Here is a 27885-nt window from a genome sequence, read left to right as displayed (position 1 = left end):
TCTCTTATTGGTGAGTTTAATGGTCTCCCAGAATAGGAGTCCTTTGTTGGGCATATGTGTACAATATGAATTATATTCTCTGCTCAGAGTAATGTTTAGGGGAACTCCTCCCCATATAATAAAGGAGCCATGAGCCATTAAGTAAGAAATTTCATATGCTGCCAAGACCTGTTTGGCTCAGTGGGTAGAGCGTTGACCTGCAGATTGAAAGGTCTCAGGTAGATTCTGGTCAAGAGCATGTACCTTGGTTGTGGGCACATCCCCAGTAGGGTGTGTGCAAGAGGCAGCTCATCGATGTTTCTCTCTCATCGATGTTTCTGTCTCTCTATCCCTCTCTCTTCCTCTCTGTAAAAAGAAATTTCATATGCTGGCGTCATTTGCTGTAAGACTCCGAGGTTTAAATGGAACCACCATTAACATAGAAACACTGTATTCATAGAGAGTATGAAAGACTGCTTTAAATTGGAGGGGAAAATGCCTCTTCTAAACATTTTTTTCCAAATGGTCAAAGGTCTGTGCCTTGTGTGATGTTTGTATATAGACATTATCAGGGCCTCCATAACTGTTTTCTGTGGCTGAAGTCATTGTCAGAGAAGATAAATACTAATTTTTTTAGTCCAATGTCCTATCTAAGGTAGTTATCTCAAGGTTTCCTCAACTGGAAAGACCTCAGAGCTGAGGAACAATAATCCTATAATCAATCCTAGGTTGTATTTTTTTGTGATATCTCAACATTCCTTTGGATTCCGATGATAATCATCTTCACTGATTGCCAATATTTGCTTCCCCTGAGGCAAGGCTTGTCCTCCCCGGAAATTCGTAGAGAGATGCTATGTCTCAAAAAGGATTGGGATTTAATTTTCTAACAAGATAGAGATATCAGCCAAAACCAGTTTGGCTCTGTGGTAGAACATTGGTCTGCGGACTGAAAGGTCCCAGGTTCGATTCTGGTCAAGGGTATGTACCTTGGTTGCGGGCACATCCCCGGTAGGGGGTGTGCAAGAGGCAGCTGGTCGGTGTTTCTCTCTCATCAATGTTTCTAGCTCTCTATCTCTCTCCATTCCTCTCTGTAAAAAAGTCAATAAAAAAATAAAAATAGAAATAGCTGGGACTGGTTTGGCTCAGTGGTAGAGCGTTGGTCTGCGGACTGAAAGGTCCCAGTTTTGATTCCAGTCAAGGGCATGTACCTTGGTTGCGGGCACATCCCCAGTAGGGGGTGTGCAGGAGGCGGCTGTTAGATATTTCTCTCTCATTGACGTTTCTAACTCTCTGTCCCTCTCAATTCCTCCCTGTGTATAATCAATAAAATATATTAAAAAAGAATATTTAAAAAAATAAAAATAAAAAAAGATAGAGATAGCCAGTTCTTTGTTGCAAATGCTCCTTAAGGTTTTATTAAGTGCTAGAGGCCTGGAGCATGAAAATTCATGCATTGGATGGGGGGTTCCCTCAGCCCAGCCTTTACCCTCTCACACTCCAGGAGCCCTCAGGGGCTTGAGGCGATCTGTGATCAAGGAAAGATGATGTCCCATCACACCTCTGCTGCTGCCAGTACCAACAGTGGAAGCTTAGGCCAGCCCAGGTTACCTGAGCCTCGGGCAGACTTGAGTGGCTGGACAGACACCACCCGAGGTTCAGGCACCATAGCCAGACGCTTGGCAACAAGGGGACTGAGGGGACAGAGGTATTCCAGAGGCGGGCATATGCCTTACCCATGGGTTATATCAGCTAAAAGGTAATAGAGGAAGGTACCTGGGTTTCTCTGAGCATCACTCCTGGACCTGCCATCTCTGCTCATCTACTGAGTGTGCATGGTCTCCCTGTAACACCAGGGCCCGGAGGCAGAATGGGCTCAGTGCTCTCTGCAGTGGGGATGGGGAAATTATGAAGGGAGCTCACTCAGCACAGTTTCCTGCACAGAATGAACAGAAAACACAGGATCACCATGGGTGTGAATGTCAGCGTTTTTCCAATCAGGACCATCTGATGAAGCACTCGCCTGGGCAATGCGCATGAGAAGGAAGCATGGAGGCAGGATAGTGACTCCTATAAATATAAGAGAACATGTACGCTGAAATGCTTGCAGTCCAGTAACCTTCCCAGTCACCTCTCTTAATATATGGACTTCACACCCAGCACAGTGGGGGACCTGGGCAGCAGGGAGTTACCAAGGATCACTCTCAGGAGTGGGTTCTGATTTTGGTGCCAATTACATCAGACCAAACTCCTTTTTTTTGAAGTTCACTCCTATAAATCTTGGGTTTGGGGAAGCTCAGGGAAAAAGTCTAGGTGGATGAGGAGAAATGCAACCAACCATCCTAAAGGATTTCCACTGCCATTGTCTACCAGGCCTTACCCCTCTCCTTTGCCCCTGAGCAGCCCTAAAAGAGGTTGGCACCGTGTGGTCTCCTTTGGAATGGAGTCCATCAAGTAGGTCAGGCTCTACTATTGACCGTCAGGTTGGATTCAGCCAGTGATAGGCTTTGACCAATGAAATGTGGAAGTCCAGCCTGTCACCTTAACAGAAGAGTCTGGAAACAGGGAAATGGGCCACATTCTCTGTCCATCTCTGATAACACCCAGCAGGAACCTACATGTTGGCTGCTCCTTTATCCTGATTCCAGCAGTACCAGGTGTTCATGTGCTATGAACAAGAAAGAAAACTTCTTTATTCTAAGCCACTAAAGCTTTTGGGCTGTTCATTACGCACAATAACATCTAGCCAAATGGAAATGCATCGCTGAATCTACCTTCTAGGAGGCAGCAGAGCCTAAAATTAGAAGCCAAAGCAAGGTGGTTAGAGACACATGGGTTTGTCTTCCAGCCCTTCCTTTATTAACTCTACAAACAAGCAATTTATATTGACACTCTGAGCTTGGATTCCCTCCCCATCAAATAGATTGTGAAACCATCTCTGATTGCAAAGAGGATTAAATGAAATAATAATGCATGTAAAGCATTGAATCCGGGCTTGGCACCTCTAGTAAACATTCAGTAACTCTTAGCTCCTTAACATCTCAATGTGTACTGAATACAGACATGCAGACAATATAGAAAATGTCAATGTGTTTGCCTATATATCCTGTCAAATTTCATTTTAAAACCTGAATTACATATAGCCTGCTTTTTATCTTAATAATGATGTTTTCATGAAGAAAAAAAAAAAAAGGTAAGCTGAAAAGTCTCAGTTTATTGAGCGTAGTCCCATGCACTGTAAGACTGCTGGTTCAGTTATTATTTGACGGCACTTGCTGGGCAACAAAGGTGTTTACACAGGGTGCACATGCAAGATGATTTAAAAAGCTGCCATTTTAATTGCAACTCATGGGAAATATGACATAAAAGTGGTGTTTTGATCCTACCAGAAACCTGCTCTTATCTAACAGTATTTTGGTTGATGTGCCCATGACAACAGCTGATTGATCCATTTTCCTTGTAATGCTTGACATTTCCCTGATTTATCTCTTAGTGTGTGACTTCCTGGTTTCTGGCTATCTTCAACTTTTTCTTTAAAAAAAAAAAAAATATATATATATATATATATATATATATATATATATATATATATATATATATATATATATAATTATTGATTTTTTACAAAAAGAAGAGAGAGGGATAGAAAGCTAGAAACATCGATGAGAGAGAAACATAAACCAGCTGCCTCCTGCACACCCCCAACTGGGGATGTGCCCGCAACTGATGTACATGCCCTTGACAGGAATCGAACCTTGGACCCCCCACCCCACCCCCCCCCCCCCCCCGGTCCACAGGTAGACGCTCTATCCACTCAGCCAAACCGCTTTTGGCTACCTTCAACTTTTTAACCTTTTCCAACCACCCATTGTTCTGAACTGCTCTATCTGCAGTATTTTCAAATAATGACTCGCATATTTGTAATGAAATGCACATAGGTGCCGCACTAGACCTTAACACAAGCTTCTTGTTTCTTGAATTTTACTTGGAATAAGATAAGCAGCATTCTTCACAGCTTGCCCATGTCACCAGCAGACAAGTCCTGTTGAACACTGTTAGCATAAGAATGAGCAGATGATCCATGTGGTGCTTGCCATATTTGTTTCATATTTTGTTTGAGATCTTCCGTGTATGGTGTTCTTCAGTGGCACAGAAAATCACAACATCATCTTATCAATCCTTCCTACAGATAAGTTACTGTCAGACAATTGCATGTAACCAATGTGTTATGTGTGATACACTTTCATAAAGAAACTACTCCTTGTCACCACAGTCAACATTTGTTTCATCACCATTTTCTGTTTTCAGGTTGTGGGCATAAAAGGAATGATGGGGAGGCCTGTTCTGAGCAGAGTGACTGTGTACAGGGGGAGTCACAGGATAGTGCTTCAGCAACTCAGAGGACCCATGTCTGTGGGAGGTGTTTCTCTGTGTTAAAAGATAGTCTGCACCTGACTGAGTCACGAGCAGCAGAATTTGAACAGAAAGCAGTCTTCCGTGACCCATGTGTGAGAGACTTCTCTTTCAGTGACGACCCTCACCAGCAACACAGAGATGCCAGTGGAGAGAAGCCATGGAAGGAAGCTGTGAACCAAGCCTCATTTGTGACCAGGTGCAGCTTCTATTCATCAGGTGTGTCTTCAACCAGTATGGAAGTTGGGAAGAACTTCCCAGACATCTCAGAGCTTCTTCAGGCCCAGGCCACTGTCAACACTGAGGAGCCAAAAATCGTGAGATTACAAAGGAATTTCCTGATAGAAAAAAGCATCATCCTTGGGATGAATGTGAAAAAGCTGACTGCCACAAACAGAACCTTGTTCAACATCAGGGTGTCTTCTCTGGAGTAGTAAATCATGAGTGTTATTCTTGTAGGAAAGTTTTCACAAGTATCTCAAATCTCAATAGACATAAGAGAGTTCACACTGGAGAAAAGTCCTATGAGTGTACTGATTGTGGGAAGCTGTTCAATCACAGGTGTTCTCTCACTATACAACACAGAGTTCACACAGGAGGAAAACCTTACCAGTGCAGTTTATGTGGAAAATCATTTAGTCAGAAATGTAACTTCTTACACCACAAGAGAGTTCACACTGGGGAAAATCCATATCAATGTAGTGATTGTGGAAAGTGCTTCACTAAAAGGTGTAATCTCATTGAACACCTCAAAATTCACACTGGTGAGAGACCAAATGAGTGTAGTGATTGTGGGAAAACATTTAGGCAAAGTTCCCATCTCACAAAGCACCAGAGAGTTCACACTGGAGAAAAGCCTTTTGAGTGTAGGGAATGTGGGAAGTGCTTCAGTCAGAGCTATAACCTCCTTACACACCGCAGAGTTCACACTGGAAAAAAACCATATGAGTGTAGTGATTGTGGGAAGTCATTTTGAGAAAAAATTGCTTTCACAATGCATCAGAGAATTCACACTGGATTAAGGCCATATGAGTGTAGGGATTGTGGAAAGTCATTCAGGTGCATCTACACTTTTACACAGCACCAGATAGTTCACACTGGAAAAAAGCCATATGAGTGTAGTGATTGTGGGAAGTCATTCAGGCAGCTCTCCAATCTCAGAGAACATCAGATAGTTCACACTGGCGAAAAGCCTTATGAGTGTAGTAATTGTGGGAAGTCATTCAGGCAGCTCTCCAATCTCAGAGAACACTAGAGAGTTCTCACTGGAGAAAAGCCATATGAGTGTAGTGACTGTGGGAAGTCATTCAGGCAGCTCTCCAATCTCAGAGAACATCAGATAGTTCACACTGGTGAAAAGCCTTATGAGTGTAGTATTGTGGGAAGTCATTCAGGCAGCTCTCCAATCTCAGAGAACACCAGAGAGTTCACACTGGAGAAAAGCCATATGAGTGTAGTGATTGTGGGAAGTCATTCAGGCAGCTCTCCAATCTCACAGCACACCGGAGGGTTCACACTGGAGAAAAGCCATATGAGTGTAGTGATTGTGGGAAGTCTTTCAGGTATAGGCTCACTCTCACAGGGCACCAGAGAGTTCACACTGGAGAAAGGCCATATGAGTGTAGTGATTGTGGGAAATCGTTTGGTCAGAAATCTTCTTTCACAAAGCATAAGAGAATTCACACAGGAGAAAAGCCATATGAGTGTAGTGATTGTGGGAATTCATTCAGGCAGATCTCCACTCTCAGAAAACACCAGATTGTGTCTAAACTCATTGAACACCTCAAAATTCACACTGGTGAGAGACCATATGTGTGTAGTGATTGTGGGAAGTCATTCAGGCACATGTTCACTCTCACACAGCACCAGAGAGTTCACACTGGAGAAAAGCCTTATGAGTGTAGTGATTGTGGAAAGTCATTCAGGCAGCTCTCCAATCTCAGAGAACACTAGAGAGTTCTCACTGGAGAAAAGCCATATGAGTGTAGTGACTGTGGGAAGTCATTCAGGCAGCTCTCCAATCTCAGAGAACATCAGATAGTTCACACTGGTGAAAAGCCTTATGAGTGTAGTATTGTGGGAAGTCATTCAGGCAGCTCTCCAATCTCACAGCACACCGGAGGGTTCACACTGGAGAAAAGCCATATGAGTGTAGTGATTGTGGGAAGTCTTTCAGGTATAGGCTCACTCTCACAGGGCACCAGAGAGTTCACACTGGAGAAAGGCCATATGAGTGTAGTGATTGTGGGAAATCGTTTGGTCAGAAATCTTCTTTCACAAAGCATAAGAGAATTCACACAGGAGAAAAGCCATATGAGTGTAGTGATTGTGGGAATTCATTCAGGCAGATCTCCACTCTCAGAAAACACCAGATTGTGTCTAAACTCATTGAACACCTCAAAATTCACACTGGTGAGAGACCATATGTGTGTAGTGATTGTGGGAAGTCATTCAGGCACATGTTCACTCTCACACAGCACCAGAGAGTTCACACTGGAGAAAAGCCTTATGAGTGTAGTGATTGTGGAAAGTCATTCAGGCAGCTCTCCAACCTCAGAGCACACCAGAGAATTCACACTTGAGAAAAGCCATATGAGTGTAGTGAATGTGGGAAATCATTTTGGAAAAAAATGTACTTTCACAAAACATCAGAGAATTCACACTTATTGAAAAAAGCCATATGAGTGTTTTAAATGTGGGAAATCCTTTAGGCAAAATCTGCTTTCACAAAGCATCACAGAATTCACACTGGAATACAACCGTATGAGTGTAGTAATTAAGAAAAGTAAATCAGTCACACCTGCACACTCAGGGAGAACAACTGAAGTCAACTTATATGATGTACTTACACTCTTAATTTCATCGTTAATATTCAGAGCCACTCTTATTTAAGTCTAAGCATTCATTAATTTATTAAGTGATATGTAGGTTTTAGTATTAGACAATTTCCTGGTGTAAATACTCTTGTTATGGTTCTTTTTAAACTGTCAAATGATTGCATTGGATACGGACCTGATTAGATATTTTAGTAGCACTGTTGGAAGTTCAGATTATATTTTAAAAAATATTTTAGAAAATGATTTTATTCTTTTTTCAGGTGGGAAAGAAAAAGAGGCTGGAAGAAAGAGATAAACATAGATTTGCTGTCTCCTTGCCCCCTACTGGGGATACACTGGGGGATGTGCACTGACCTGGAATCAAACTAGAGAACTTTCTTTGAAAGGGATGACACCTAACCAACTTAGGACACTGGTTGGACCACACTTTGTTCCTTTATTATTATTATTAATGATCATATTATTTTCCATACAAACAACTCTAAACCTTCTTTTGCCACATCTTGTATTTTCCTACTGCCCTGTTGTAATCCCTCTTACTTCCTTTCTTGGCCCTTCATGCACTCATGGATTTTTCCATTATTTACACCACAAGAGTTCATATTGTTTATAATTTTATTGGCGCTCTTTGATGTGCTCTTTTTATCAAATGCTGGTTTCCTCCATGCTACACAGTCATTTCAAGATTCCATACAAATGCTTATGTGAAGAGTGATTTTTTTTTTTAATTGCTGAGTAATACTGGATTCTGTGAATAACATTATGTTTGTAATTTCTAGATTTCAGGAATTATAAGTAAATTTTTTGGGAATGTTTTCATTCAATTTTCTATATAGACATATGTTTTACTAATTAAATAGTTGTGTAGGTGAATGTTTTATATTTAAGACACAAGGAACTGTGAGCCAATATGTTCATTCTCTTTGCCTTTCCCCTAACCCATATTATATGAAATTCCAATATTTCTGCTAACCTGCAAGGCTATACAATGGTTAACCTTTTGAAATAGTAAACCTGGACATGCATAGAATGTTAACTTGCTTTGGTTGTAATTCAATCTACTGAATACTTGTTTATGTTGAACATTTGTTTTTATATGCTTTGTTTAAATGTCTGCTGAGAATCTTTCGCAAATTGTTAAATAAATGTATTATTTTACCCAAAGTAGGACTGACTGTGTAGCATGTAAGACATATTCTTAGGTATCCCTAATTCATCAGTGACTCAAGTGACCCTTTGCCATATGAAATCATAGGCTTTGCATTCTGACAGGAAAATTGTTTCATTCACTTTCAATGCTGTGCACAACTGAAGTCAACTTAAAAATATATACTTACCTATTTAATATGCATTGTTAACATTCAGAGCCACTCTTATTTAAGTATGAACATTCATTACTATTGTACATTAAGTGGCATGTAGGTTTGTAGAATGCCATTTGTAGTCAATTTCTTGGTGTAAACACTCTCATTACGGTTCATTTTAAACTGTCAAAATGAGTGCATTGAACTCGGACATGATTACATATTTCTGAAGCACATCGTTGTATTTTATTTCCCACAAATGGATACAGTAGCAACAAACATGATTCACAACATTCTTAATAACACAGTAAAACTATTGGGAAATATCAAGCTTTAAATTGGGTTCAGTTCCGGCAAAGGGCACATGCCTGGGTTGGGGGTACAAACCCCAGCAAGGGGCTCGCAAGATGCAGCGGTTGAATGATTCTCTTCATTGATATTTATATCTCTCACTCCTCCCTTTCTCTATGAAAGTGTGTGTGTGTGTGTGTGTGTGTGTGTGTGTGTGTGTGTGTATTTTTTTCATAGAGTAATTTTTTAAAGAGAGTAAATTAGTATGACTCAGAATTTGTGGGGTTCAAACTATGCATGCTGTGAAAGGCACATAAGAATGGCAGAACATCACACTTTATACCATATTGGGTTATTTTGCATTGCTGACCAAGGCCTTGAAAAAAGTCCTCTTGACTTTGTGGTTCTAATTTGCAGTCTGGTTCCTCTCTTATTGGTGAGTTTAATGGTCTCCCAGAATAGGAGTTTTTTGTTGGGCATATGTGTACAATATGAATTATATTCTCTGCTCACAGTAATGTTTAGGGGAACTCCTCCCCATATTATAAATGAGCCATGTGCCATTAAGTATGAAATTTCATATGCTGCCAAGACTGGTTTGGCTCAGTGGGTAGAGCGTTGACCTGTGGACTGAAAGGTCCCAGGTTCGATTCTGGTCAAGAGCATGTACCTTGGTTGTGGGCACATTCCCAGTAGGGTGTGTAAGAGGCAGCTCATTGATATTTCTCTCTCATCGATGTTTCTGACTCTCTATCCCTCTCTCTTCCTCTATGTAAAAAGAAATTTCATATGCTGGTGTTATTTGCTCTAAGACTCTGAGGTTAAATGGAACCACCATTAACATAGAAACACTGTATTTATAGAGAGTATGAAAGACTGCTTTAAATTGGAGGGGGAAAATGCCTCTTCTAAACATTTTTTACAAATGGTCAAAGGTCTGTGCCTTGTTTGATATTTGCTTATAGACATTATCAAGGCCTCCATAACTGTTTTCTGTGGCTGAAGTCATTGTCAGAGAAGATAAATACTAATTTTTTTAGTCCAATGTCCTATCTAAGGTAGTTATCTCAAGGTTTCCTCAACTGGAAAGACCTCAGAGCTGAGGAACAATAATCCTATAATCAATCCTAGGTTGTATTTTTTTGTGATCTCTGAACAATCCTGTGGATTCCGATGGTAATCATCTTCACTGATTGCCAATATTTGCTTCCCCTGAGGGAAGGCTTGTCCTCCCCGGAAATTCTTAGAGAGATGCTATGGCCCAAATAGGATTGTGATTTTAATATTCTAACTAGATAGAGATACCCGCCAAAACCAGTTTGGCTCAGTGGTAGAATGTTGGTCTGCGGACTGAAAGGTCCCAGGTTCGATTCTGGTCAAGTGCATGTACCTTGGTTGCGGGCACATCCCCTGTAGGGGGTGTGCAAGAGGCAGCTGGTCGGTGTTTCTCCATCATCAACGTTTCTAGCTCTCTATCTCTCTCCATTCATCTCTGTAAAAAAAAGTCAATAAAAAAAATAAAAATAAAAATAGCCGGGACTGGTTTGGCTCAGTGGATAGAGCGTGGTCCTGCGGACTGAAAGGTCCCGGTTTCGATTACGGTCAAGGGCATGTACGTTGGTTGTGGGCACATCTCAAGTTGGGGGTGTGCAGGAGGCGGCTGGTCGATGTTTCTCTCTCATTGACGTTTCTAACTCTCTGTCCCTCTCAATTCCTCTCTGTGTAAAATCAGTAAAATATATTAAAAAATAATTTTAAAAAAATAAAAATAAAAAAAGATAGAGATAGCCAGATCTTTGTTGCAAATGCTCCTTAAGGTTTTATTAAGTGCTAGAGGTCCGGAGCATGAAAATTCATGCATTGGAGTGGGGGGATCCCTCAGCCCAGCCTGTACCCTCTCACACTCCAGGAGCCCTCAGGGGCTTGAGGCGATCTGTGATCAAGGAAAGATGATGTCCCATCACACCTCTGCTGCTGCCAGTACCAACAGTGGAAGCCTGGGCCAGCCCGGGTTACCTGAGCCTCGGGCAGACTTGAGTGGCTGGACAGACACCATCTGAGGTTCTGGCACCATAGCCAGATGCTTGGCAACAAGGGTACTGAGGGGACAGAGGTATTCCAGAGGCGGGCATATGCCTTACCCATGGGTTATATCAGCTAAAAGGTAATAGAGGAAGGTACCTGGGTTTCTCTGAGCATCACTCCTGGACCTGCCATCTCTGCTCATCTACTGAGTGTGCATGGTCTCCCTGTAACACCAGGGCCCGGAGGCAGAATGGGCTCAGTGCTCTCTGCAGTGGGGATGGGGAAATTATGAAGGGAGCTCACTCAGCACAGTTTCCTGCACAGAATGAACAGAAAACACAGGATCACCATGGGTGTGAATGTCAGCGTTTTTCCAATCAGCCCCACCTGATGGAGCACTCGCCTGGGCAATGCAAATGAGAAGGAAGCTTGGAGGCAGGATAGTGACTCCTGTAAATATAAGAGAAAATGTACGCTGGAATGCTTGCAGTCCAGTAACCTTCCCAGTCACCTCTCTTAATATATGGACTTCACACCCAGCACAGTGAGGGACCCGGGCAGCAGGTAGTTACCCAGGGTCACACTCAGAAGTGGGTTCTGATTTTGATGCCAATGACATCTGACCAAACTCCTTTTTTTTGAAGTTCACTCCTATAAATCTTGGGTTTGGGGAAGCTCAGGGAAAAAGTCTAGGTGGATGAGGGGAAAGGCAACCAACCATCCTAAAGGATTTCCACTGCCATTGTCTACCAGGCCTTACCCCTCTCCTTTGCCCCTGAGCAGCCCCAAAAGAAGCTGGCACCGTGTGGTCACCTTTGGACTGGGGCCCATCAAGTAGGTCAGGCTCTACTACTGACCATGATGTTGGATGTAGCCAGTGATAGGCTTTGACCAATGAAATGTGTAAGTCCAGCATGTCACCTTAACAGAAGAGTCTGGAAACAGGGAAATGGGCCACACTCTCTGTCCATCTCTGATAACACCCACCAGGAACCTACATCTTGGCTGCTCCTTTATCCTGATTCCAACAGAACCAGGTGTTCATGTGCTATGAACAAGAAAGAAAACTTCTTTATTCTAAGCCACTAAAGCTTTTGGGCTGCTCATTACCCACAATAACATCTAGCCAAATGGAAATGCATCTCTGAATCTACCCTCTAGGAGGCAGCAGAGCATAAAATTAGAAGCCAAAGCAAGGTGGTTAGAGACACATGGGTTTGTCTTCCAGCCCTTCCTTTATTAACTCTACAAACAAGCAATTTATATTGACACTCTGAGCTTGGATTCCCTCCCCATCAAATAGATTGTGAAACCGTCTCAGATTGCAAAGAGGATTAAATGAAATAATAATACATGTAAAGCATTGAATCCGGGCTTGGCACCTCTAGTAAACATTCAGCAACTCTTAACTCCTTAACATCTCAATGTGTACTGACTACAGACATTCAGACAATATATATAGAAAATGTCAATGTGTTTGCCTATATATCCTGTCAAATTTCATTTTAAAACCTGGATTACATATATTCTCTCATAGCCTGCTTTTTATCTTAATAATGATGTTTTCATGAAAAAAAAAAAAAAAAAGGTTAGCTGAAAAGTCTCAGTTTATAGTCCCATGCACAGAAAGACTGCTGGTTCAGTTATTATTTTAGGGCACTTGCTGTGGTTATGGGCTGTAGCCCATTAGGAGGTCACAGCCATTCTATGTTTCCATCCTTTTTCTCTATGTAAAAGTCAATTAAAACATCTTTACATGTATTTATACATTTAGATTTGCGGTCTTAAGGAATAATTCAAATAATAATTTTCACCTCAGGGAGCATTATAAGAGTCATGGAATCTGAAATTATGTTCCCAAACAGGAGTTCAGTTTTGTAGATAACACTCCCTAGAAACCTGTGACAATCTCATAAAACCTAAAGTTCTCAATTCCCAATGTCACTTGGATGCCCCAGAACAATATTCCCAATGGACAGAGAGTGATTGGGATCCTAGAAACACATGCAAGACTAGATTCCTACATTGCCCAAAGGGCCATGCGCTAAGGAGGGCTGGATTTAGTCAATGACGCCCAGGAGAGGCTCATTATCACTGTGCTCATTGGTTTGACTTTGACTTCCAGAGTCCTTCTCCTGGTGGTGAATTTGACCTTTGCACTGTGTGCTCACAGAATCAGAGGCTCCAGTGCTGGATCACAAGATAATAGAGGTAGTGTCCCCACAGTGCAGTTGTCTGTCTGTGGCTGGTTGGGTCACAACAGGCTGTGATTGAGTTCTTTGTGCTTCTAAACTACTCTCTGCTTCCAGAGTTCAACCTGGCTTCACCTCATTTACCCTCCAACCTCTGGTGTGGGGGCCTGTCCAGTCCTGAAGTCCTGGTCTCAGCGCCAGAACAGTGAGTTGCTTGAGGGTGTCACATGGTGTGATTGTGTGGGAGAAGGTGACAGGCCGTGGTGGTGTGACTGAGGAGGGAGGATTTGGGAAATCCTGGTCTGCCTTATACCTAAAGGCAGCAAAGAGACGAAGCAAAGTTTTGTGTGAGTAGTTTTGCTGTCATTTCCAGGAAGTTGCTGCCATTAATGGCTGGGATCCAAAGAGGGGCATGGTGGGAGTTAGGTTACTAACCTTTTCTCAAAACCTCTCAGAGGAAGAGCATACTAGAAGAGAGAAGATTGCATTTAGGGACAGGATGGAGAAGTCCTGGGAAAGCCCTGATGGAATACAGGTATCACTGGGCCTGCGCTGGGCAAGGGCCCTGAGCAGCCTGAGACTGTGGTGATTTCCAGGCTCTCAACAGACCTTTACTTACACCAGATTCCTGCAGTTAGAACCACTTAAATGGGCTGGGTGGTAGAGCTTATTTCAGGGCCAAATAGTCTTGTGGCCTCTGAGGGAGTTGTGTCCTGGAAATGTCCAGCCACTCTTTTTGTCTTTGACCTGGGGACCCTAAAGGAAAACCAATCCCAGAATTCTAAGTCCAGGACTAGGGTCACATGACTGGTCCCTGTTTTTGGCAACCAGTGGAATGGGATGTGAGAAGTTTTTCCAGTCATGGGTTGCTATATGTGTAAAGGCTTGGAGTGAAGTCTGAGCTCATTAAGGAACCCTAAGATGTCCACCCACTTTTCTTCCTTTTAATTAGGAACCGGAAACAATGGGACAGCACTCCGGTCTTGAGTAGCTTAGTGACAACTCGGACGTCTGCTCTGTAGGTGATGGAAGCAATGGGAGGTTTGGAGCAATGGAGGCAGGATATCTGAACCAGATGTTATTAGACTTCCTGTGGCTGAAGCAGGCTGAACCATATAGATGGGATGGAGGAAGTAGAAAGAATGGGATGGATGCTGCTGTGATTGTCTTGGTTAGTGTCATAGTAATTGACCACTGGGAGTGGCTGTGGAGGTTAAATAAGCTTTGAATTCTGCATTGGTGTTTTACGTGTGGCCACCAGGATTTTCCAATTTGGAAGTGGAGAGAGAGATAAGAGTCAAAGATTGCATTGGCAACTGGTGGTATAGAAGGGCTATCAGCTGAGATGCAGATATTCACAGTAGAAACTAATGTTCACTGGGGATACCAAAACTTTTATATTTTTTATGTTAGGGTTGTGATATTTCAGGGAGCAGTTCATGAGCAATTGGAACTCTGAGGCACAGTTCACGAGGAAAACTTCTGTGAAATGTAGACAGAGTGTAGGGACTAGGGAAGTGTTGTAGGTCATCTTTTTCTTTTTCTTTTTCTTTTTTATTGGAAACTGAAAAGCAACCAAACAAGATGAAACAGCAGCTGTGACATATTTACTTGTTAAACATAAAACAGTATATTGTTGTGAGTTTGAGCCTGGGTTGATTTCCTCATTCCGGTTTATTTGCTTAAAGCATCAGGGTCATTGTTGAGACTCACTGGACATGGGATAGAGGGCCATAGACTATGGGACCTGATTGATGAAGAGAGGCCTTCATTGGAGGACTGAAGGTTGCCTCAATGAGTGTGGACTCTCAGAGTTGGTGTAGAACTTTTTTCTGTTTGAATTTGTCAAGCTGCATTTATACCACAAATGCTGGCCAATGAATAGCAAGTGAAGGAGATGACTTTGGGGGCTGTGGTTGTGGGAGTGCAGGTGTGAGACAGGTGTGGGAGAAGGAATGATGTGCCCTTGGAGAGGGCATGTGCATTAAAGGCTTCAGATCCATGACATTTAAAAAAGAGGGAATGAAAATTGAGTCCATTACCTGCTGATACTACAGAGTGGTGAATTTACAGGTTAATTCCTGAAAATAGGAATGAGATAGCATACATCACCATCCTTTGGACTTGAAATTCTCCACTATCTTTGGAAGGCAGAATGGTAAGAGAAATATATTAAAGAGGTGGTAGATTCAAATTTTGGAAAAGAAGATGATTAGGAAATATAGTGTGCAAATCACGACATACTTGTGTTACATTTGACTTTGTACCTGTGGGAATGAAGTTGTGTGAGAGAAGTGTGGTTCAATGAATTTTGACATTGAGGCAGTGCAAAATAATGGCTTAAACCCCCTGAGATTGGGTTCAAATAATTGAAGTTTGATGTCATAATTATTGGGGTCTTCAAATGGGAATTCAGGGGACAACAGAGCATTATGTCAAATCCTCACACTCTCATTATGGATACCATCTTTCCCTACCTTGTGTTAATGACACCCAGTGTATTTAAAAGGGGAAGTGTGGCCTGCATGTGAGTCTTAGAGCACAGGTATTCTCTATATAATTATCTATCCTTATTGATGTGGGAAGACACAGTAACAGCAGAAATATAAGGAGAGAGGGACTTTGATGCACCAAGTCCTGGGTTCTTTTCTTATGTGGGGAGTTGAGGAAGAATATGGACATTATGGAGGATGAACATAAAATCATAGCAGAGAAACTGATCATGGACTGAACTGTGTCCATTATGACAGGATATGGACTTTGAGGATGTGGCCATCACCTTCTCTCAGGAGGAGTGGGAGCTCCTTGATGAGGCTCAGAGATTTCTATACTGCAGGATGATGCTGGAAGTTTTTGAACTCGTATCATCTGTAGGTAAGACCTTCACAATTCTCCTAGTGTCCTGAGGTGATGTCCTCTCTTTCCTTTATTCTCCAAATGTAAGCTTTCTCTCTCCAATACTGAGACAACGGTCTCTTCTATTTTATTCCATTTTCCTGTCAAATGTCATGTAGCCAAGAGGGCTGAGTCATTTGGAAATACCTGAGCAAAGGACTCCATGAATATCCCACACACCCATAGCATCAAATATTGCAGGAAGTGTCTGGGAGTCAGGATTGTTCCAAACACCTTAATGGGACCAGGTGCTTCCTACTCACCTCTATTGTCTTTCAATAAAATTAAGAATATCTGTGTTAGATGAGCTTGTAAAATAGTAGGTTCATGAGCAACACTGGTGTTTTCAGAAAGTGAACATGAAGGATGATCTAAAAGGATGTCTCTAGATTTGCAACTCACGGGAATTATGGCATACAGGTGGTGTTTAGATCCTACAAGAAATCTGCTCATGATCAAACAGAGTTTTAGTTGCTCTGCCATTGGCAACAGCTGATTTATCGCTTTTCCTTGACATGCTTTGCAGCTGATATATCTTTCAATCTGTGATTTTCAGGTTTCTGGCTACCTTTACCTTTATACTCTTTTCCCTTCACCTGCTCTTCTGAACTGCGCTATCAGCAGTATTTTCAAATAATAACCTGGACATTTGTTATGAGATGCACATAGGTGCCTCACTAGACCTTGACACAAGCTTCTTGTTTCTTAAATTATCCTTGGAATAAGATGTAAGCAACATTCTTCACAGCTTGTTCATGTCACCTGCAGACAACTCCTTTTGAACACTGTTAGCAGAAGAAAGAGTAGATGATCCAGCATCTGTTTCATGTGCTGCTTCTCATATTTGTTTCATATTTTGTTTAAGATCTTCTGCGTGTGGTGATCTTCAGTGACACAGAGTATCACAGGAGCATTTCTTCAATCCTTCCAACAGATTTGTTACTCTTAGACAATTGCATGTAACCAATGTGTTATGTGTGATACACATTTATAAAGAAACTTCTCCCTGTCACCACAGTCGACACTTATTTCATCACCATTTTTCTGTTTTCAGGTTGTGAGCATAAAACAAATGATGCTGAGGCCTGTTCTGTGCAGAGTGAATGTGTGCAAGGGGAGTCACAGGAGACAGCTTCTAAGACAGCTTCAGCAACCCAGGGGACCCTTCTCTGTGGGAGGTGTTTTTCTATGTTAAAAGATAGTCTGCACCTGACTGATTCACAAGTAGCAGATTTGGAACAGAAAGCATTCTTAAGTGATCCATGTGTGAGAGACTTCTGTTTCAGTGCAAACCCTCACCAGCAACACCGACATGCCAGTGGAGAGAAGCCATGGAAGAATGCTGTGGACCAGGCCTCATTTGTGTCCAGGTGCAGCTTCTATTTCTCAGGGGTGTCTTCAACCAGTATGGAGGTTGGGAAAGACTTCCCAGACATCACAGAGTTTCTTCAGGCCCAGGCCACTGTCACCACTGCGGAGCCACACAATCGTGAGATTTCAGAGGAATTTCCTGATAGAAAAAGGCATCATCAATGGGATAAAGGTGAAAAAGCTGCCTGCCACAAACATATCCTTGTTCAACATCAGGGTGTCTGCTCTGGAGTAGTGCATTATGAGTGTAATACATGTGGGAAAGTTTTCAGATCTATCTCAAATCTCAATAGACATAAGAGAGTTCACAGCGGAGAAAAGTCCTATGAGTGTACTGATTGTGGAAAGCTGTTCAATGACAGGTCTTCCCTCACTGTACACCACAGAGTTCACACAGGAGAAAAACCTTACCAGTGCAGTGAATGTGGAAAATCATTTAGTAATAGTTCTCACCTCTTACGCCACAAGAGAGTTCACACTGGGGAAAAACCATATCAATGTAGTGATTGTGGGAAGTGCTTCAGTCGAAGGTCTCGCCTCATTGAAAACCTCAAAATTCACACTGGTGAGAGAACATATGAGTGCAATGATTGTGGGAAGTCATTCAGGCACATGTCCACTCTCACACAGCACCAGAGAGTTCACACTGGAGAAAAGACACATGAATGTAGTGATTGTGCGAAGTCATTCAGGCTGATCTCCACTCTTAGAGATCACCAGAGAATTCACACTGGAGAAAAGCCATATGAATGTACTCAATGTGGAAAATCATTTAGGCAAAAATTTGCTTTCACAAGGCATCAGAGAATTCACACAGGAGAACAACCATATGAGTGTAGTGGTTGTGGATAGTCATTCAGTCACACCTGCACTCTCAGAGAGCACAAGTGAAGTCAACTTATATGATGTACTTACACACTTAATCTGAAGTTAACATTCATAGCCACTCTTATTAAGTCTAAGCATTCATTAATCCATTAAGTGACATGTAGGTTTTAGTATTAGACAATTTCATGGTGTAAATACTCTCAGTACAGTTCAGATGATTGCATTGAACACGGACCTGATAAGATATTTCAGTAGCACATCATTGTATTTTATTTCATAGTCATGGGAGACACTAGATGGAAAGTGCCTCTTCTAGATATAAGTCCAAATGATTGCAGGTCATGTGGCCTCTTTGGTCTTTGAGGACAATGTGAAAACCTCCTATAGCTGGAGTCACTGGCAGAAAAATAATCTCAAGGGTTCGTGGATTTCCATGTCCCCTCCAGGGAGGTCACCTCAAGGTTGTTGCTCAACAGGCAAGAAGTCAAAGCTAGACTTTGCCTAATCCTGTAATCAGCCCCAGGATTTGTCTTTTGTAACCAGTCTGCATTCCTGCTGATTCCAATGGCAATACTCTTCACTGCTTGCCAACAATTGCTGCCACTGAGACAAGGTTGGTATTCCCAGGAAATGAGAACTGACATGCAACAGGGAACACCTTTCTAACTGACATGCTGTTTGGTGAGCTCTGACCTAGAGAGAAAACTGTGAAGCTGTCACATGTGACATAAACTTGCTTTACCTCATACACAGGGTTGCGCTATAATAAGCTCACAGTTGTAAGTTCAGATTGTATTTTTAAAATATTTTAGAAAATAATTTTATTCTTTTGGGGTTGGGAGAGAGAAGCTGGAAGAAAGAGATAAACAAAGATCTGCTGTGTCCTACACGCCCCGTACTGGGGATATATTGGGGGATGTGCACTGTCCTGGTATCAAACCAGATACCTGTCTCAGAAAGGGATGACAACAAGGCAACTGAGGACACTGGCTGGGCCAGAGTTTGCTCCTGAATGATTATTAATGATTGTAGTATTTTCCATACCAACAACTCTAAACCTTCTTTTGCCACATCTTGTATTTTCCTACTGCATTGTTGTAATCTCTCTTGGCCCTCCATGCACTCATGGATTTTCCATTCTTTACAATACAATAGTTCATACTGTTCATAATTTTATTGGCACTATTTGATGTGTAATTTTTATCAAATGCTTGTTTCTTTTATGCTACACAGTATTTTTGAGATTCAATACCAATGTAAAGAGTGATTTTTTTTTATTGCTGAGTAGTACTGGATTCTGTGAATAACCCTTTTATCTCTTTATTTTCTGTTGTTTGTTATTTCCAGCTTTGTGGTACTATAACTAAATCTTTTGGGAATATTTTCATTCCATTTTCTCTATAGACATATATTTTACTTATCAAACTGTTGTGTAGGTGTATGTTTTACACTTAAGATATGCATAACTTTGAGCCAAAATAGTCATTACATTTACCTTCCCCCTAACCCACATTATATTAAACAATCCAATTTTTCTGCTATCTTGCAAGGACATAAACCAATTAACCTTTTCATATACTAATCCTGTTAATGCATATAATGTTAACTTACTTTTGTTTTAATTCCATGTACTGAGGAATTTTTATGCTGAACATTTATTTTTATCTGCTTTGTTTAACTGTCTGTCGAGAAGCTTTATTAAATTGTTTAAATAAATGTATTATTTTAACCAAAGGAGGACTGTGCAACATCAAAGACACTCCTATAAATCTTGGGTTTGGGGAAGCTCAGGGACAAAGTCTACATGGATGAGGAGAAAGGCAACCAACCATCCTAAAGGATTTCCACTGCCATTGTCTACCAGTTCTTACTCCTCTCCTTTGCCCGGGAGCAGCCCCAAAAGAGGCTGGCACCACGTGGTCGCCTTTGGACTGGGGCTCTTCAAGTAGGTTAGGCCCTACTACTGACCGTGATGTTAGCTGCACCCAGTGATAGGCTTTGACCAATGAAATGTTGGAGTCGAGCCTGTCACTTTAACAGAAGAGTCTGGAACAAAGGAGATAGGCTGCCCTCTCTGTCCATCTCTAATAACACCTAGCAGGAAACTATCGATACACGTTGGCTGCTTCTTTATCCTGATTCCATCAGATCCAGCTATTCATGTGCTATAAATAAAAAAGATACCTTCTTTACTGCAAGGCACTAAAGCTTTGGGGTTGCCCATTACCCACAATGACATCTAGTCTTTCCAAATGGAAATGGATCTCTGAATCTACCCTCTACGAGGCACAGAGCCTAAAATTAGTAGCCAGAGCAAGGTTGTTAGAGACACATGGGTTGGACTTCCAGCCCTGCCTTTATTAACTCTACAAACAAGCAATAAATTTTGAGACTCTGATCCTCAATTTCCTTCCCATCAAATAGATTGTGAAACCATCTCAGATTGAAAAGAAGAATAAACAAAATAATAATTCATATAAAGCATTGAATTCTGACTTGGCACCTGTAGGAAACATTCAGTAACTCTTAGCTCCTTAACATCACAATGTGTACTGATTACAGACATGCAGACAATATAGAAAATGTCAATGTGTTTGCCTATATATCCTGTCAAATTTCATTTTTAAACCTGGATAACATATATTCTCTAATAGCCTGCTTTTTATCTTAATAATGATGTTTTCATGAAAAAAAAAGAGCCAAGCTGAAAGGCTCAGTTTATTAAGCATAGTACCATGCACAGAAAGACTGCTGGTGCGGTTCTTATTTGAGGTCACCTGCTGTTGTTATGGGCTGTCCATTAGTGGGTCATGTCCAGGAAGCCACTGTATGTTCCTATCCTTCTTCTCTCTATAAAAGACAATTAAAATACCTTTATATATCGTTATCCATTTAGATTTGTAGTCTTAAGGAATAATTTAAATAATACTTTTCAACTGAGGGAGCATTCTAAGAGTCAGGGAATCTGAAATAATATTTCCAAACAGGAGTTCAGTTTTGTAGACAATACTCCCTAGAAACTTGTGACGATCTCCTAAAACCTAATGTTTTCATTTCCCTATGTCACTGGGATGACCTAGAACAATATTTGAAATGGTCAGTGAGTGATTAGGATCCTAATACCACATGCAAGGCTAGATTGCTACATTACCCAAAGGTCCATGCAGTAAGGAGGGCTGGATTTAATCAATAACGCCCAGGAGAGGCTCATTATCCCTGTGCTCTTTGGTTTAAGTTTGACTTTCAGAGTCGTTCTCTTGCTGGTAAATTTGATCTTTGCAGTGTGTGTTCATGGAATCAGAGGCTCCAGTGCTGGGTCACCAGGCATCAGAGGAAGTGTCCCTGCAATGAAATTGAGTGTCTGAGGCTGCTTGAGTCACAACAGGCCATAAGTGAGTTCTCCGTGCCTCCCAAACTACTTTCTGCTTCCAGACTTCAACCCGGCCTCACCTCATTCACCCTCCAGCCTCGGGTGTGGGTGCCTGTTCCGGTCCTGCAGTCCAGGTCTTGGTGCCAAAACAGTGAGTTGCTTGAGGGTGACACATGGTGTGACTGAGTGGGACAAGGTAACAGGCTGAAAATCCACCGTGAAATGCCATGATGGTGTGACTGCGGAGGGAGGATTGCGGAAATCCCTGTCTGTCTTATAGCTAAAGGCAGCAAAGTAGATGAAGCAAAGTTTTGTGTGAGTTTTGCTTTCATTTGCAGGAAGCAGCTGCCATTAATGGATCCAAAGAGGGGCATGGTGAGAGTTAGGTTTCTAACCTTGTCACAAAACTTCTCAGAGGAAGAACATACTAGAAGAGAGAAGATAGCAGTTAGGGACAGAATGGAAAAATTATGGGAAAGCACTGATGGAATATAGGTATCACTGGGCCTGGACTGGGCAAGGGCCCTGAGCAGCCTGAGACTGTGGGTCCTGGTGGTGGTTTCCAGGCTCTCAACAGACCTTTACTTTCACCAGATTCCTGCAGAGTCAAAACCACGTAAGGGGGCTGAGTTGTAGAGCTTATTTTAAAGCCTCAAATTCTTGTGGCCTCTGAGATAGTTGTGTCCTGGGAATATGTTCAGCCACTCTTCTAGGTCTTTGACTGGGGATCTTGATGGGAAACTAAACCCAGAATTCTGTGTTCCAGGATGAGGGTCATATAACTGGTCTTGGTTTTGGGCAACCTGTGGAATGCGATGTGAGAAGTTTTTCCAGGCATGGGTTGCTATATGGATAAAGGCTTGGAGTGAAGTCTGAGCTCATTAAGGAACCCTAAGTTTTCCCCTTCCCCCTTTTTTCTTTTAATTAGGAACTGGAAACAATGGGATAGGAGTCAGATATTGAATAGCTTTGTGAACCGTGGAAGTCTGTTCTGTAGGTGATGGGAGCAATCAGAGGTTTGGAGCAATGGAGGCAGGTGTTATTAGACTCCCTGTGGCTTCTGCATGCTGAATCATATAGATGGGATGGAGGCGATCGAAAAAGTAGGATGGATGCTGCTATAATTGTCTTGGTTAGTGTCATAGTAATTCACTCTGAGGGTGACTGTGGAGATGAAATAAGCTTTGGATTCTGGATTGATGTTTTAGGTGTGGCCATCAGGATTTTCTAAATTGGAGGCGGAAAGAGAGGTAAGAGTGAAGAAAGATATGAAAGATTGCATTTGGCAACTGGATGCATGGAAGAGCCAACATCTGAGATGCAGATATTCATAGTAGAAACTAATGTTCACTGGGGATACCAAAACTTTATTACAGGGAGCAGTTCATGAGCAACTGGAACTCTGAGGCACAGTTCAGGATCAAAACTTCTTTAAAACGTAGGTGGAGTGTATGAACTAAGGAAGTGTTATAGATCATCTCTTTCTTTATCTTTTTAATTGCAAACCTAAGAGCAATGAAACAGGATGAGACTGCAGCTGTTACATATTTACTTGTTCAACATATAACAGGATATTGTTGTGAGTTTGAGCCTGGGTTGTTTTCCTCATTCTGGTTGAGTTGCTTAGGGCATGAGTGGTCATTGTTGAGACTCACTGGGCATGGGGTAGATGGGTATACAGTATAGGACGTTAGTGATGAAGGCTGTGACTTGTGAAGGAAGGTCAGGTGCAGGGCTAATGGAGGTGGCATGAAGATATGTGTTTCTCAATAGGTGAGGCTGAAAGAAAACACCATGAGGGAGAGACGCCTTCATTGCAGGACTGAAGGCTGCCTCAAGGAGTTTGGACTCTCAGAGTTTGTGTAGAACTTATTTCTGTTTGAATTTGTAAAGCGGTGTTTAGACCACAGATGCTGACCAATGAGTAGGAAGTGAAGGAGATGATTTTGCGGGCTGTGGGAGTACAGGTGTTAGACAGGTGTGGGAGAAAGTATGATATGCCCTTGGAGAGGGGTTGTGCATTCAAGGCTGCAGAGACATGACATTTAAACAAGAGGGAATGAAGGTTGAGTCCATTGCCTGCTGATACTACAGAGTGGTGAATTTAAAGCTTAATTCTTGAAAAGAGAGTGCATTGTAGTGGTATGTCCTTTGTTGAATGCTTAGGTGAAATATGTGTGTGCACCGGCCTCTTGTTGTTGATGGCTGTTACAGTGATCGTAGGATTAAGATAGCATACATCACATTAATTTGGCCTTGAAAAACTGCACTGACTTTGGAAGGCAGAATGATAAGGGAAATATATTAAAGAGGTGGTGGATTAAAATTTTGGTAAATAAGATGATTAGGAAATAAACTGTGCTCATCATGGCATCCTTGTGTTACATTTGACTTTGGGCCTGTGGGAATGAAGCTGTGTGAGAGAATTGTGGTTCAATGAATTATGACCAAGAGGTAGTGAAAAATAATGGCTTCAGCACCCTGAGATTGCGTTCAAATGATTGAACTGAGATGCCATCATTATTGGGGTCTTAAAATAGGAATTCAGCGGATAATAGGTCATTGCCTCATAAGCATCCTGTCAAATCCTCACACTCTCATTATGGACACCATCTCTCCCTACCCTGTGTTCATGCCACCGACTGTATTGAAAAGGGGAAGTGTGGCCTGCATGTGAGTCTCAGAGCACAGGTATTCTCTGTATGATCATCTACCCTTATTGTTGTGGGAAGCCACAGTATCAGCAGGAATATAAGGAGAGAGGGACTTTGATGGCACCAAGTCCTTGGGTCCTTTTCTTATGTAGGGAGTTGAGGGAGCAGATGGATGTTCGGGAGGATGAACATAAAATCCTAACAGAGAAACTGATCATGGACTGAACTATCTTCATTATGATAGGTATGAACTTTGTGGACGTGGCCATCACCTTCTCTCAAGAGGAGTGGGAGCTTCTTGATGAGGCTCAGAGACTGCTGTACCGCAAGATGATGCTGGAAGTTTTTGCCCTTGTATCACCTGTAGGTGAGATCTTCATAATTCTGCTAGTGTCCTGAGGTGATGTCCTCTCTTTCTTTATTCTCCAAATGTAAGCTTTCTCTCTCCCAGACCTAGACCTAGGGCTGTTTTATTTTATTCTATTATCCTGTCAAATTTCCAGTGGCAGAGAGTGCTTAGTTATTGGAAAAAGCTGAGCAAAGGACTCCATGAAAATCCCTCACACCCATAGGGTCAAATAGTACAGGAAGTGTCTGTGAGTCAGGATTGTTCCAAACAGCTTAATGGGACCAGGCTTGTACTTTGACTTTTTGGGAGGTGTCTATGACCACATCCATGGCTTCCACTTCACCATTAGTTCAGTTAAAGGCTCTTTGTGACTGACAATGCTAGGTTATGTTCATTACTTGCATGAACGAAGGGCGGTTCTTGAAAGACCTCTTTGCATTTTTTGTAATGTTATGTTACCTGAATACTATTGAATGCTGTGTTGCTCTCGTCAGGTGCTGCCTCCTCACCTCTATTGTCTTTCAATAAAACTCAGAATATCTGTGTTTCATGAGCTTGTTCAAGGGAAGGTACAAGGGCAGCAAAGGTGTTTTCACAGGGTGAACATGCAGGATGATTTAAAAGGCTGCCTCTGTTATTGCAACTCATGGGAAATATGACATAAAAGTGGTGTTTTGATCCTACCAGAAACCTGCTCTTACCATGAAAATTTAGGTTGATGTGCCCATGGCAACAGCTGATTGATCCATTTTCCTTGCAATGCTTGACATTTCTCTGATTTATCTTTTAGTGTGTGACTTCCTGGTTTCTGGCTACCTTCAACTTTTTACCCTTTTCCCACCACCCATTGTTCTGAACTGCTCTATCTGCAGTATTTTCAAATAATGACTCGCATATTTATAATGAAATGTACATAGGTGCCACACTAGACCTTGACACAAGCTTCTTGTTTCTTAAATTTTACTTGGATAAGATAAGCAGTATTCTTCACAGCTTGCCCATGTCACCAGCAGACCAGTCCTGTTGAACACTGTTAGCAGAAGAATGAGCAGATGATCCATGTGGTGCTTGCCATATTTGTTTCATATTTTGTTTGAGATCTTTCGTGTATGGTGTTCTTCAGTGGCACAGAGGATCACAACATCATCTTATCAATCCTTCCTACAGATATGTTACTGTCAGACAATTGCATGTAACCAATTTGTTATGTGTGATGCACTTTCATAAAGAAACTACTCTATGTCATCACAGTCAACATTTATTTCATCACCATTTTCTGTTTTCAGGTTGTGGGCATAAAAGGAATGATGTGGAGGCCTGTTCTGAGCAGAGTGAATGTGTACAGGGGGGAGTCACAGGAGACTGCTTCTAAGACAGCTTCAGCAACCCAGGGGACCCTTCTATGTGGGAGGTGTTTATCTGTGTTAAAAGATAGTCTGCACCTGACTGAGTCACGAGCAGCAGAATTTGAACAGAAAGCAGTCTTCAGTGACACATGTGTCAGAGACTTCTCTTTCAGTGACGACCCTCACCAGCAACACAGAGATGCCAGTGGGGAGAAGCCATGGAAGGAAGCTGTGGAGAAGTCCTCATTTGTGAGCAGGTGCAGCTTCTATTTATCAGGGCTCTCTTCAATCAGAATGGAGGTTGGGAAAGACTTCCCAGACATCTCAGATCTTCTTCAGGCCCAGGCCACTGTCAACATTGAGGAGCCACACAATCGTGAGATTTCAGAGGAATTTCCAGATAGAAAAAGGCATCATCCATGGGATGAATGTGAAAAGCTGCCTGCCACAAACAGAACCTTGTTCAACATCAGGGTGTCTGCTCTGGAGTAGTAAATTATGAGTGTTATACTTGTAGGAAAGTTTTCACATGTATCTCAAATCTCAATAGACATGAGAGTCCACACTGGAGAAGTCCTATGAGTGCACTGATTGTGGGAAGCTGTTCAATCACAGGTCTTCCCTCATTATATACCATGGAGTTCACACAGGAGGAAAACCTTACCAGTGCACTGAATGTGGAAAATCATTTAGTCAGAATTGTAACTTCTTACACCATAAGACAGTTCACACTGGGGAAAATCCATATCAATGTAGTGATTGTGGGAAGTGCTTCAGTAAAAAGTGCAATCTCATTGAACACCTCAGAATTCACACTGTTGAGAGACCATATGAGTGTAGTGATTGTGGAAAGACATTTAGGCAAAGTTCCCATCTCACACAGCACCAGACAGTTCACACTGGAGAAAAGCCTTATGAGTGTAGTGTTTGTGGGACGTCATTCAGGCGGCTCTCCAATCTCAGAGCACACCAGAGAGTTGACACTGGAGAAAAGCCATATGAGTGTAGTGATTGTGGGAAGTCTTTCAGGCACAGGATCACTCTCACAGGGCACCAGAGAGTTCACACAGGAGAAAAGCCATATGAGTGTAGTGATTGTGGGAAATCATCTGGTCACATATCTTCTTTCACAAAGCATAAGCGAATTCACACAGGAGAAAAGCCATATGAGTGTAGTGATTGTGGGAAATCATTCAGGCAAATCTTCACTCTCAGAAAACACCAGAGAATTCACACTGGAGAAAAGCCATATGAGTGTAGTAAATGTGGGAAAGCATTTAGGCAAAAATCTACATTCACAAGGCATCAGAGAATTCACACAGGAGAATAACCATACAAGTGTAGTGATTGAGGAAAGTCATTCAGTCACACCTGAACTCTCAGAGAGCACAACTGAAGTCAATTTATATGATGTACTTACACTCAATCTGCATTGCTAACATTCATAGTCACTCGAATTTAAGTCTAAGTATTCATTAGTACATTAAATGGCATGCAGGTTTGTTGTATTTGACAATTTCCTGGTGTAAATACTATCGTTATGGTACTTTTTAAACTGTCAAATGATTGCATTGAACACGCACCTGGTTAGATATTTCAGTAGCACATCATTGTATTTTATTTCATAGTCATGGGAGACACTGCAGTTAAACTAGATGGAAAGTGCCTCTTCTAGATATAAGTCCAAATGATTGCAGGTCATGTGGCCTCTTTGGTCTTTGAGGACAGTCTGAGGACCTCCATCACTATTTCCTATAGCTGGAGTCACTAATAAAAATAATAATCTCATGGGTTTGTGGATTCCCTTGTACCCTCTGTTTAGGTCACCTTAAGGTCATTGCTCAATAGATTGGAACGCAACGCTAGAGGATTAATAACCCTGTACTAATCCCCAGGATGTGTCTTTTGTAACCAGTCATTATTCCCACTGATTCTAATCGCAAGGGTCTTCACTGTTTGCCAACATTCACTGCTACTGAGGCAAGGTTGGTCTTCTCAAGAAATGAGAACTGACATGCATCAGGGAGCACCTTT

Source organism: Pipistrellus hanaki (genome assembly GCF_964339955.1).
Source record: "Pipistrellus hanaki genome assembly, chromosome: 21".
Lineage (NCBI taxonomy): Eukaryota > Metazoa > Chordata > Mammalia > Chiroptera > Vespertilionidae > Pipistrellus > Pipistrellus hanaki.
Note: the sequence above shows the minus strand (reverse complement) of the source record.